Source organism: Papaver somniferum, chromosome 1 (assembly GCF_003573695.1).
Source record: "Papaver somniferum cultivar HN1 chromosome 1, ASM357369v1, whole genome shotgun sequence".
Classification (NCBI taxonomy): domain Eukaryota; kingdom Viridiplantae; phylum Streptophyta; class Magnoliopsida; order Ranunculales; family Papaveraceae; genus Papaver; species Papaver somniferum.
In genome coordinates, this window is record NC_039358.1 from 247,107,420 (window position 1) to 247,121,830 (window position 14,411).

Here is a 14,411-nt window from a genome sequence, read left to right on the forward strand (position 1 = left end):
TAAAAGAGCTTTAGGTTTAAAAATACCATCCTTTCCTCTTGTAACCATAGAATGCGGATTCCGAGTTGGTGGTCGATAAGCTTGGACAGCATGGTCAGGTGAAGTACTCAAAATATAAGTAGGACCAAGAGGTGTAGTTGATGTAGAAGCAACTACGGGATGGATAGTAGTAAATTCATGAACTTCAGGTGAAAATAGCAACTCAGGGGAAATGGACGATTGGACTGCAGTAGATGGCTCGGTAGAACAAGCAGATTGGTTACTAGAAGTAAACAACGTGGACTGCTGGACTGCAGTGGCTGGCTCCGTGGAAGTTGCTGGGTAATTAGAAGTTAACAGGTTGGCCGTTTGGGTACTCAAAGGCACAGGAAGAGAAGAAGTAACGACATTAGAATAGGTTGAAGCTGGTGCGATATCAGAAGCAGCTTGCTGGTCAGTAACGACATCAGAAAGTGTTGGAGGGACATACACTTGAGCGTTAGAAGAAGCAACAATAAGAGATGGTAAACGTCTGCTGTAGGTGTGACCAAAACGATGAACTGCAGCGAAAAATGACTGTTGAGCTTCTGCATGGAGGACTATTGGACTTCCGTAGGTAATTGAACCGAAGCAGCAGGCGAGTCAGCTGGATCAGGCGATGAAGGTTGCTGAGAGACCATAGCAGGAGACAATGACGACTCTTCAGCATCAACAGAGGCGATGACAGAAGCAGCTGGGATGAATCTTTCACTGGAGTAATAAAAGATTCTGTTGTTGGTCGTATCTAGTAGAGGCGGAGCATCAGGAGGCTGCAGATGTGGAACAAATTCCGTTAGGACAGCAGTAGAAGGAACCTGTAGAGGATTAGTAGAACTGCAAACTAGAGGATATGAACTAGAAGCCGGGGCAGGAGGAACAGATAAGGCAGCGGAGAGAATGGGAGAGGACACGGCAGTGGATGTTGGAAAAAGAAGTGGAGAGAAGTTTACCTGTGAAGGATCGGAGGAAGATGGTAATTGGGACCTGCAAAAGTAAAAAAGGATTCATCCAAAACAACATGACGCGACCAGTAAACTCGACCAGACGGGATGTGCAAACACTTGTAGCCCTTGCGAGTTGCACAATATCCAAGAAAAACACAAGGAGAAAACCGCGACTCAAATTTAGTAGTTTCATAATCTCTAAGATGCGGAAAACATAAGCATCAAAAAGTCCGGAGAGACAAAAACACCCGAACTATATTAAACAACAACTCATATGGAAATTTAGCACCTGTAGTATAAGGATCCTCAAGCACGTCAACGCTATTAGACTCGTCCAGAGACGAATTAACCGCGAATAACTTGATTAATTAAATATGAATAATAATTAATAAATATAATATAATAATAATTTGGAAATGAAATTAGTACCACTAGATATATATCCATAAGTTACACGAAATGGACTACTAGAACGCGTTGGTCGGACATTGGAAGAGGGAGAAACGATGATCGGCAAATTTGAGTTTCGAAGTCGGACTAAGTCAAACTTCCATTGACCCGACTTTCGTTGACCTGACCCTCTTCTTTGAATGGACCTCTTTATAGTGAAAAGTTATCTCTTAGAGCATGCACAGTGGGCGAGTATAACCAAAAATTTGGGATGAGATCGTAACACAGTGGGACGGAGTAAAGATCAAATTCCAACCAAAGATCAAATTCCAGACCAAATATGGTCGCGACCAAATCCCAAATTCTAATATAGTCGGGCGTAAATTTAAAGTACGCTTGTTGCTGGGCGTAAATTTAAAGTACGCTTGTTAACGGGCGGAGATTTAAATTACGACCGATGAAATTTTAATTAAATAAAAAAAAAAGAATGAGACGGACTTTTAAAGTCCGCCTGATGAAAGTTACAAAGAATGGGGCGGATTTTTAAAGTCCGCCTGATGAAATTTTAATGGGGCGGACTTTTAAAGTCCGCCTGATGAAATTTACAAAAAATGGGGCGGATTTTTAAAGTCCGCCTGATGGAATTTTACAAAAAAAATGGGGCGGACTTTTAAAGTCCGCCTGATGAAATTTTAATCATGTACCGTTGCGTCACAACACGGACTAAACCCAAATTTTGGTCTTTTTTTTGATCTTTGATCTTTGGTTTTGATCGCACCACTGCAGTTGCTCTTAGTGATGTTCTAGATATTAAATAGTGTAACCCTTATTAGAGTTGAATTTTTAATATAAGTCTTTATGTATATCTTTTCTCCTTAAACTGAGTAGCTCGGTGGTGTTTTGGTAAAACAAGGTGGTACGTGTGTTTGTGGTAAAAATCAGAGGAAATGAAAGGCAAGTGTGTTGGTATAATAATGAAAAGAAAAGAGAAACAAGGAGAGGCAAGAATATGAGTTTTAGAATTATAGAAAAGAGAGTTGGAGTCGGAGAAGTTTGGTGTTTTTAATGAGAAGTGGATGATGATTTGGAGGTTTATAGAATAGAGCAGAGAGAGTGATTTGTAAGTAAGGAGAGTGATAGAATCAATAAAAGTTTAGATATAAATTGGAAGGATTCTTAGAAAAGAAAGGAATATAAGGAAAGGATGGGTTTGATGTTGATATTAATTAAGTTGATGAGTATCATGACCATATGATGATAGAAAACCATCTAATGATTAAGTAACCTTTGAAAACGATTTTATTATATGCTAATCATGATTTTATATGAAGATTGTATGTCTCTGCCCCATGTTCTCGCATGATTAAGATTGATTTAAGTATTATTTAGACGTGGTTTATAGCATGATAATATAGATTATCCTATCACCTTTTTATAGAGCCTGAGTTTGCTCAATTTGGAACATCGTGGAATTAGTGACGAATTTTCAAAGATCACCCATTGTAACCGAAAACCTTGACACAGCGGTGAGTCAGTATGTTAGTGGACTTTTATAGGTATGTTCGGATAGGAATTGGTTTCTGGTCATAATTACAAAGTCACAGAGGAGGTTCCCTTATTTCTAATATAGAGGAGGTTCCCTTATTTCTAAAGAGCTGTTGGGTGTTCAATTTGGATGAAAATTGAGTGATTTGTGAACCCCGAAACTTTGACCCTAGTGCTGTGAACAAGTAGAAAAACTTAAAAATGTCTACTATCTGTTTGTGTAATTGACTGAGTCAAATCAGTAAGTTAGTGAGTCAAACCTAGTTGGCCGTGTTGACTTGGTGAGTCAGATTAGCTGACTTGTTTTTCAGATCGAGTTAGTTGGACAGGATTAGTGGGCCGTTCCGATTCAGGCCAATGGGCCTGGTCTCAGTGACAAAAACCTTGGTTTGGATTTTTGGACTAGAACTGACAAACAAGCCAAAACCCGCGGGTTAGCCCGTGCCCGACACCGTGAAAATACGAACCCTGTGAGTAAACGGGTTAACCCGTCCCGACCCGTGAACCCGCGGGTACAACCCGTAAACCCGTCTACCTTATTAATAAGTCATATAACACTAATAATAGACCTTGTTCTTCTTTTACTCGAACTCCTTCCTGCCATGATTCTTCTGATCAGCTCAATGATCCATCTCGAGTCATTCACAACAGTCCATACTAGAGAAACAACTATTCCATCATCATTAATTCACTATCACGAGCATCTTCTTCAAAGCAAACTCCATCACCTTTTGATGATGGCAGCAACACAACTCCATAACCCATCGATGCACTGACTCTATCTCACGCTATTGCTGTCATCAGCTCGAGTAACAATAGCTCTCTTCTTGTTCTCTATGGAAGGAGAAGCTATTGATATTTATTGGTATGCTCGGTTTTCTATGGGAGTTTGGGAAGAACATTGGGTTTCTGTCGGAGTTGGAAGACTGGATTGGAGTTACTGTCGTCGATCAACATCAGTGAAGATGGGAGTAGTGTTGGCAGTAGTCACGAGAAGGAACTAATGGCTGTAGTGTATGACGGAAGTTGGTTGTTGCTTCCATTGAACTGAAGGATGGACGTCTCTGTGATGCTGTTGATGATCGTACATAGCTGTGACGGTTGGCAGAGATGATGAGATGTGGATGGAGATGAGAATGAAGATGTATAGAGTTTGGTTTGTTGCCAGTATATCTCGACAGGATGATGATGCAAGGATAACTTCAGCCCGAGTTCAACTAAGAATACATGCTCGCTGCCATGCATGTAAGTGTGTTATTGAGTCTCGGATGATTGATGGCAGTTGATGTTCTCGGTGATTTTATGAATCAAGCCATGGTAGATTATGATAGAGAAAGTTCGAATGAAACAAGAAATCAGAGAAGAGAGCTCGACTAGCAGTGATGAATGATGGTGGAGTATGAGAAAGTGAATAGAGATGTTGCAGTAATGGTGAAACTTGCAGCTAGGATGAAACTGGCTGGCAAATGGGCGGGCTAACCCGTGAACCCGCAAGTTAAACCCGTTATGGGCACGGGTTGAAAAAATGATAACCCGTGTAAAATTTCAACCCGCGGGTTTCAACTCGTATTAACCCGAACCCGTGGAACCCGCAACGGGCAATCCCCGGCCCGCCCGTTTGCCAGCTCTATTTTGGACCCCTTATGATCCGAATTAGCTTTCGGTTCCTTCTGCAAAGTTGTAGGGTTTTTTGAGGATTTCCAATGATACCCAATATGATCCCATTTGGATAAGTAGATAATTATTTATTCCCAAATTATTTATTACCAGGTTATTGAATCATTAAGAGAATTAGATACCATTAGTTATTTCACTTAACCTATAACTAGTGACTTGTATGATATTATGTTATGGGCCTTGTATGAGCCTATTGGCTAAATTCTTAGAGTGATTGTGTGATTAACAATTAGTCTATATTAATAACGATCGATTCAAAGGATGAACCAGTGGATTGAGCATTACAAGGTAGGCGTGGCTTGTCATCAAACTAGGTGGGAACTCTTGTAACCTTCTTGTAATCATTAAGTTAATTTCATCTGCGAGCATGTTGTGTAAGCATATTGGTTGTAATTCAATGGGTATGTTGTGTGATATGCATTTTGTGGTTTCTCCGCGAAGAGTGTTTGTGTATCCCCATAGCTTTTGACTAAGTTTAATAGGGCAATGCTATGTTGTTTGAATATTATTTTAGTAGGTCGGCTTTACCCCGGTTGAATATTATTTAGTAGTACGGCTTTACCCCGGTTGAATATTATATATAATTTATATTTTTGGGAAGTCACTATGTGCATATCATACTTGATTGTTCAGTCTTAGTAGTATGACTGGGTTACTATGACCTTGACTTAAGAAGAAATTCTAGGTTCATGACTGGAGATGGTCATTATTTGGAGACTCCGGTGTATCAATAATGATTGGGCCTTTTGTGAGCCTATTGTGCGGGGTCAGATCATAGTAATCAAAACCTTGTAATATTTTAAACTTAGATGCTGGCATTGGAATTTATGAGGTGTACGCATTCCACAATAATATCTTACGGTACCTGAATTCATGCTATCATTTGAGAGTGGAGTTATCCCTAACATCTTCTTCTCCATTTAGTGAGATGAGGTTAGGATAACTTATGTTTAGGTTGTTTAATTCAATTCTCGTAGATCCATCCAGTATTGGATCTTTCATGGATATTTCCAAGATGGACACAATATCTGGGGAAAAAAGTTGAAGCAATCTTCTATTTCGTGTTGTGTGTAAAAGGTGTTATTTGTTTTCTCCTATTGTTCTGTTTAAGTTTCATTTTCTTTTAGAACTGTGAAGCATGTTAGTGATTACCTGAAAGTTATATGGTTCCATTGGGAACCCCTTTGGGATGATGTGCTCACTTGTTCCCACTTCAGTTTCAGTTCTCAGAAGAAATGATGCGCGCGATGATATGACGTTTTTTTCTTTGCCTTAAAGCTTTATCGATTCGAAAGATGTTGAGTTATCTTTTATATGTATTCTTTGTTAATCTGTGAAAAACACATTATTATATTCATATCACTCGAGAGATTTACTTTAAAATAATATCAGAGTTTATTTTGATTCTTAAGACCTTCAATCTAGCTTTGATGCTTCAATTAGTTTGTAATCCTATTAGCTAAGCAGGTCTAAGAGTTGGGGGGTCACATGTAGGAACTGAGGGAACAGAAAAAGCATAAGAAAAGTGGAAGTAGAAAAAACATCATACCAGAAACGAGGCGGAACAGAAGCCATGAATAGGAGTATTAAGCCAGTTTTAACTATGTGACGGTATCGTCTTTCTACAAGACCATTTTGAGAAGATGTACAAGGACAAATAAGGAGATGTTGGGTACCATTATGTTGCATAATTTTATTAAATTTCTTATATTCAGTGTCATTATCAGTTTGGAAAATTTTAATCACTCGACCTAAGAGAGTTTGCACTTGGCGATAAAAGACATCAAAGATACCAATGACATTGGATTTTGTATGCATAGGGAAAATCCAAGTGAAACGACTAAAAATATCAATAAAAAGAATATAGTACCGAAAACCTTTATTAGATAAAAATGGAGCAGGACCCCAAATATTTGAAATAATAAGATCCAAAGGATGTTCATAAACTGTGGTACTAACTGGAAAACTAAGCTTATGAATTTTATAAGCTAAACACGACTGACACAAAAAAAATTGAAAAGAAGAAACAGGCAAGCTATGCTTCGAGACAATGGCTTTGACTATTTTGAGCATTGGATGACCCAAACGAGAGTGCCATGTTTGTAAATAAGTATGTTCACCAACAAGAGCAGAAACTGGTGAAATAGGAAGAAGAGGATAAAAACCTTCCTTATTAAGCATTCCTCAAAGTACTACTCCTCAGTTGGGAGATCCTTCATAAGACATAAAGAGTCATAAATTAAAAGAAGACATTAGTATCAAGGCAAAATTTAGAGAAAAACAAAAGAATTTTTGGAGAGATGTGGAACATGAAGAACATTAGAAAGAATAAACTTACGAGTATGAGTAGCAAGAATACCATCACCAGTATTAGAAATTGGTAAGGGTGAACCTCCAACAGTTCGAATATGATCAGGTCCATTGTATTCATAATGAGTGTGTAGGTTGCTGAGATCATTGGTCATATGATTCGTCGCACCACTATCGGGAAGCCAATCATAAGCATAAAAAAAAATTGTGAAACACAACATAAGCAGCTGGAGCATTAGAAGACGGTCGTCTCCTTTAGTAGCATTATTCTTGGACTGTGGGCGTTTGTCACGAGAAGGATAAGTCATTGTATCCAACCTCTTGTGGCAATCACGAGTATTATCAAAGGTTTTAATACAAATTTGACAAATAACAACTGTTTTTTCATCTCGTGTAAGTGGAACATCCTCAGTGCGATTCACAGAGGTAACATTAGCGAGTGGTGAAGAGATAGCTACCTGTTTTTGTGTAGTGACACGAAGATCATAAGAGAGAAGCATGGATTCAAATTCATTAGTTGTGACAACATCCATTGTGGTGATTAAAGAGCTAACAATTGATTCATATGATGAATCAAGACCCTTAAAAAGATAATGGAAAAAAAAATCTTTGTTAGAGACTTCAACACCACTAGAAGCAAGAGAATCAACTATATTCTTCACGGTCTGAATGCAATCAGACATAGTTGAGCTTCCTTTCTTGATGGATGAAAGCGACTCCTTAAGATGAATAAGATGTGCATCTGTTTTAGATGCAAAGAGAGCATCGAGTTTTGTCCAGATAGAGAAAGAAGTATCACATGCCTTAACTTTGGCTAGGATAGGAGCACTAAGAGACGACATAATCCAGCCGAGAAGTAATTTATCTATACGCCTTCAAGACAGAAACAGTGGGTTAGGAAGTCCATTAATAAGGGCCGGTGGAGATGCAAGAGAACTATCAACAAATTTTTCCAAATCATATCCCTGTAAATACATTGTGAGCTGAGCTTTCCATAGCAAGTAATTACAACCAGTCATTTTTTTCAGAAATAGCACCATGAAGTCGTTCAAAAGGTGCTTGATCCATTGACACAGAAGATGTAGCAAAAAAAGACTCTGAATATTGAGAAGATTATTGAGAAAAGATAATAGCCATGTTAAAATAGATGAAAGTAGGATAGGAGAAAAAAAAAACCCTAATAATAGGTCGGACGATGGAGCAACCTTTCTGATACCAAGACGGATTTTAGAATAAGGTAGGTTTCTCAACGTGAGGAAATCCAATATAAAATATTGTTTATATATATGTATTGATTACGTAACTTGCAATGCAGGGAATATAGCATTGACTTGGCTTACAAGACATAACAAACTAAACTAGAGTTATATACGGAAAAACAGTATTTTAATAGGAAATAAAAACGAAAACATCCTATTATCTAACGGTACTATTTTGATAGATTAACCTTTTTTTTGTACTTAGCCACACTCACGAGTGACACAAGTGGTTTACTAAGTTGTTGGGAATCGTAACGACTTGAAGCAGATGTAAGTTTTCCAAACCGTAGCAGGTCTATTTTCCTCGGTCGTAAATTCACGAGAGGCATAAGCTGTTATGAAAATTTGTTGTTATATGCCTATATCCAGTATATAGTGAATGGTAATGGTATTGCTTGATAAAAAATATTTTTATTTTTCTCGTCTAAGTGTGCTCTTGCTGTGCAGTTACTTTTCCAGGAATCCATGTTTCACTTAATAATTATAGGCTAAACATTGTCACTGGTGGCCCTTGGAAAGAGTCACAATTATATAACCTGCAAGTGCACAGGGTCTAGTATATAGAACAGGGCAAGCAGGGTCGAATCACAGAGATTTGAGTGTGTGTGAAGCTTCCTAAGCTATTTCTCTAAGTAACAGTGACAGGGCAGTGAACAAAGAAGTTACAGTGACCTAAGGCAAAGGCAGTGAGTAATGAAAGAGTGATACTAAGGTGGCAATGCAATAACCAAAGCTATAAGCTAAGGGCAGAGGAGGGCAATGCACTACATACAGTGCACAGCAGACTAGGGGTTGCACAAATTCAACCAACAATGAACAAACACTTAAAATGGCAGTAAACAAAATAGAGAGAGAGTTACAAAAAGTGACTGTAAAATGAGATTGGAGTTACTAAGGCAGCTGAGTTCACCAAGTGCCTATATCAAACAATGCAGTCAAAGTTGAGATGGAATTCCTAAGCATGCAACTAGAATGAGATGAAGAACAGCTTGCTTCTGATATGCCCCTAGAATTGATTGTCTTTTGACAGAACAATCAATCACAAGCATGCCAATGCACTGAGCACTTCTCATTGCTCAAATAAAATTGCTAGAAGATTTCTATCCTAACCATGCATTATCTAACATTACACTAGGCTTCATCAGAGCCCTAGTTCAATGCAATTTAGCTCATATCCAACACTTTACTAACAACATACAAATGTAATGCACACATAATTTCCATAAAAATCAACTGATAAGCAATTGCACACATGCACTGTTGCCAAACTGAAAATTTGGAATTAATGTAATCAAAATGTCCTGGCTAGCCAGAGCGCTTCTCTACCACACACCCATTCTACATTTATAGTGTTTACATGGAAGTTATAATTCTACAAACCCTAATTGGGATAATCCCCAAATTTGAAAATTAGGGTTTTTAAAATTAATGAAAATCACTCACCCTCTGATGCAATTGGGCTCAACCCATGCCTTGTCTTGCTTCTGCCACTCCATCTCCTGCTCCAATTGTCCTTAATCGACTGTGGTGAAACCCTAGTTTTATCTCTCTCTTGATTGTAGCACCTAGTGTGTGGGGGTGCTAAGAACGAGAAAGAGAGGCAACTAGGGAATGGGTTTATGGTGTCTGTGGTGAGGGTGGCGCAGGCGGCGGTGGCAAGGACTGGTAGTGATGGTGGTGGCAGGGAGAGGTGGTTGCAGAGCTCTCTGCACACGGTCGGGAGAAGAAGAAGGTGGGTTCGATGGCTAGGGAGTGTTTGTTTTGTGGGATATAAACTTAGGTGCTAGGGTGTTGAGCGAGGATAAGGATTTTTGATGTTTGGCGAATCTCGACCGTGGGGTGTGGAGATGAAAGATCAATCTGACGGTGAGATGAAGTGGATCCTGCAGAGACCGTTGGATTATACACTACAACAAAATTAACGACACCAGATGGAGTTAGGTACTATGATGTTAGACATGAACTTCAAAGCTAGATGTACTCTGATGAAGCGACCGTTAGATGATGGAATGGATCCAATCTGACGGTTAAGAAGGGAAACGGGTTTGGGTTTTGAATTTAGGCTTAGGAAATGGATTTGAGTTTGGGAAATGAGTTTGGGCTTGGGATAAGCTGAGCCCACTTCTTCTTTAAGAACAAGTTCTTCCTTTTTAAGCCCATTTTTATCCTTGAGTCTTCCATAACACATTCTTCACTTCTTTTCCGCTAGAGTTTCCACCGGCTTTCTCCCGTGTCTTTGCTCTTTTGGCTCCGTAACTCATCTAGTCTTTATTTATTACCTAAAAATGCAAAATTAATTAATAAAAATATTTATTCTTGAAAACAATGAAAATACAGAATATGGGATAAAATGTAGAATTAATGCAAAAAGATGAGTTAAATGCCAACAAAAAGGGATAAATATATACAATATTTGGCACTCATCAAATACCCCCAAACCTGAATTTTACTTGTCCTCAAGTAAAACAAAACTAAGGAAATCCTAACTATACCACTGTCGCTGGTCTCTCGAATGCATTTAGCGTATGCACTAAGCCTTTTAAACCACTAAGTGTCCCTAGTGGACGAGTTGAAGTCTCGTGAAGGTTTGCTTAGAACGTACCTACAAAGTTCTAGGTCAAAATATAAGCTCAGATTCCATCAAATGTGACATGTGCAAAACAGTTTAAGCTCACAGCAAAATGGAGATGTCAATCTAGCTATCAAGGCACAATCCTAGCACTGATAACAAAAAAGACATGTGATAAGAGTGTAAAGTGTATCTACACATGTGTAAAGAAAGATCTGAAGTTATGACTACTAATCACCAAGAGATAGTTTCTCAGGCTAAGAACTGAGGTCGAAATCTAGCTAGCTGTCCGGACTTTACGAGAATTGTGAATGAGTTGGAGGTATTTCACAATTACTCGCGTTGTACATCAATGGCATACACCCTCCTTGCTTATTACAAAAGAAACAACAAAAGATGACTATTTACATGACTCTTATTTACATTGACATCTCTTTTTTTTTTGGAACAAGAGATGATGGAATTGATAAATACTTGATTTTTTTGTATTTTTCTGATATTTTTTTTCTGAATATACATCGTTTTTTTTTTTTTTTTTTTTTTTTTTTTTTTGATACATAACAACAAGAAACAAAATTACATGACACTTTGCAAGAGGTAGCCCTTTTTGATGCACCCAGTTAAATTCGATGGTTGTCTTTCTTAATGTAACCTCCACCTTCTATCCCAACCAACCAAAGAACAAGCTAGTCAAGTTTCGTTCAGTATTCTAAAGTGATTGGCAATCGTAACTTCCTATCAACACCTTGAAGATCGAGGCCATACATGTATTGGTAGATCGTGCGCGTGCAAATTTCTTATCACTATGTGAATTGTGCTAGAATCAGGGTGCCTAAATATCTAGACTAAGACTCCTAATAAAATACATATTTGCACAAGAGTCAACATTTCAAGGTAAATGAGCTCCATTTTTATGATTTTTATTTTTTTTTTTTTTTTTTTTTTTTTTTTTTTCAAAAAAGATGGAGTTCGTTTTCAATTATGGCAATTATCATGGTATCTACTCTATACCCCCAAACCTAAACTAAACATTGTCCTCAATGTTTCAAAAATGGAAAGAATTATAAAACAATATATGAAGAGGAACATGCTGAGTAGAGTAAAAGGAGAGAGAATACCCGATTGTACGGCGAAGCTCGATTAAAACTCCGTTATTCAAGGCAAAAATCCATCATATTAGGAGTCACAATGGATGAGCACAAAATATATACAAAAGGAAATTTAACTAACACATTATCTACAAGAAAATTTGGTTTTTAATGGGATTGGACTTTTTGGAAAAATTTGGTTTTGTCGGGAGACATTTGGTTTGATGGGGGAAAAAGAAAAATTTTGGTTTTTAGGGAAAACATTTGGAAAACTTTTTGGTTATTTAGGGAAAGAGTGGACCAGTTTAGTCCACATAGACTGGGTCCTCCAGGTTGGTTGTTTCAATGTCGGGTGGAAATGGCTCAAGGAATGGCTTTAATCTCTGCCCGTTGACTTTGAAAACGTTCTTGTTGGAGACATCCTCCAGCTCTACAGCTCCATGAGGAAAAACTGTGCGTACTAGGTACGGACCCTTCCATCTGGAACGCAGTTTTCCTGGAAAAAGATGTAATCGGGAGTCATACAGCAAGACTTTCTGACCAGGAGTGAAGGATTTGCGTAGAATACGCTTGTCATGAAACATCTTCATCTTCTGCTTGTACAGCTTGGCACTGTCATAAGCCTCATTTCTCAATTCTTCCAACTCGTTGAGTTGAAGTTTTTTTGAATTCCAGCTTCGTCCAGAGAAAAGTTCAGCTCTTGATTGCCCAGTAGGCACGATGTTCTAATTCCACAGGTAGATGGCACGGCTTTCCATACACTAGACGATAGGGGGACATGCCAATTGGTGTCTTATAAGCTGTTCTATAGGCCCACAAAGCATCATTCAATCTTAATGACCAATCTTTCCTGACGGGTTACCGTCTTCTCCAGAATGTGCTTAATTTCCCTATTAGAAACTTCTACTTGTCCACTAGTCTGAGGGTGGTACGGAGTAGCAACCTTGTGAGTTATGCCATACTTGCGTACTAAAGACTCAAAGTACTTGTTACGAAAATGTGAACCGCCGTCACTGATGATAGCTCTAGGGGTACCAAAACGTGCAAATATGTTTTCCTTTAGAAATGAAAGTACCACCTTGTGGTCATTTGTTCTGGTTGCTATGGCTTCTACCCACTTAGAAACGTAATCAACTGCGACTAGGATGTACAATCTACTCAGAATGGGAATGGACCCATGAAGTCGATCCCCCAAACATCAAAAATCTCCACAATCAAATGGGGTTCAATGGCATCATGTTTCTCCTCGAAATGCTTCCTAGCTTTTGACAGCGTTCACAAGCAACACAATAATCATGGCAATCCTTGAACAATGATGGCCAATAGAATCCACACTGCAAGATCTTTGCAGCGGTTTTCTTGGCACTGAAATGGCCTCCACATGCTGGTCATGACAGAAAGATATCACATCTTTCTGTTCAGTGTTGGGGACACATCTCCTAATGATTTGGTCTGGCAGTACTTAAACAAATATGGGTCATCCCAAAGGAAGTGTTTCAGCCAAATTAGAGCGGTCTTGTCTCGACCAATGAGGGCATCCTACCTGCAGCAGGTAGTTAACATATCAGCAAACCAAGGAAGGTCTGAGATAGACATCAGCTGTTCATCTGGGAATGATTCTCTAATCAGCTCAATTCATCAATAGACTCTAAAGTTAATCTAGACAAATGATCAGCAACCACATTCTCACAACCTTTCTTATCACGGATTTCGAGATCGAATTCCTGTAATAAGAGTATCCATCGAATAAGGCGAGCTTTAGCATCCTTCTTGGAAAGAAGATACTTCAAAGCCGCATGGTCTGTGTATATGATGATCTTAGACCCTATCAGATAAGATCTAAACTTGTCTAATGCGAAAACGACGGCAAGCAATTCCTTCTCGGTAGTTGAATAATTGAGTTGGGCATCATTAAGGGTTTTGCTAGCATAGTATATCACATATGGTAGTCTATCAACTCGCTGTCCTAAAACAGCACCAACAGCATAATCAGAGGCATCACACATGTTCGAACGGAAGCTTCCAATCGGGTGGTCGGACTATAGGAGCGGTGGTGAGAAGGGTTTTTAATTCCTCCCATGCCTTCACACAAGCAGCATCGAAATTGAAGGCAACATCTTTGGAGAGAAGACTGCACAGAGGTCTGGAGATTTTGCTGAAATCTTTGATGAATCGCCGGTAAAAACCAGCATGACCTAGAAATGATCTGATCTCCTTCACAGAGCAAGGTTGTGGTAGATGTTGAATGAGGTCAACTTTAGCTTTATCCACTTCAATTCCTTTTTCTGAGATGATGTGTCCTAGAACTATTCCTGAATTCACCATAAAATGGCATTTTTCCCAATTTAGAACAAGGTTCTTTTCTTTACATCTGGATATCACGAGGGCAAGATGCTTCAAACATTCGTCAAACGAGGAACCAAAAACAGAGAAATCATCCATAAAGATCTCGAGAAAACTATCTATCATGTCAGAAAAAATGCTCATCATGCAACGCTGAAAAGTAGCAGGTGCATTACACAACCCGAAGGGCATACGTCTATAAGCAAACGTCCCAAATGGACACGTGAATGTAGTTTTTTCCTGATCTTCTGGAGCAATGTGATTTGGT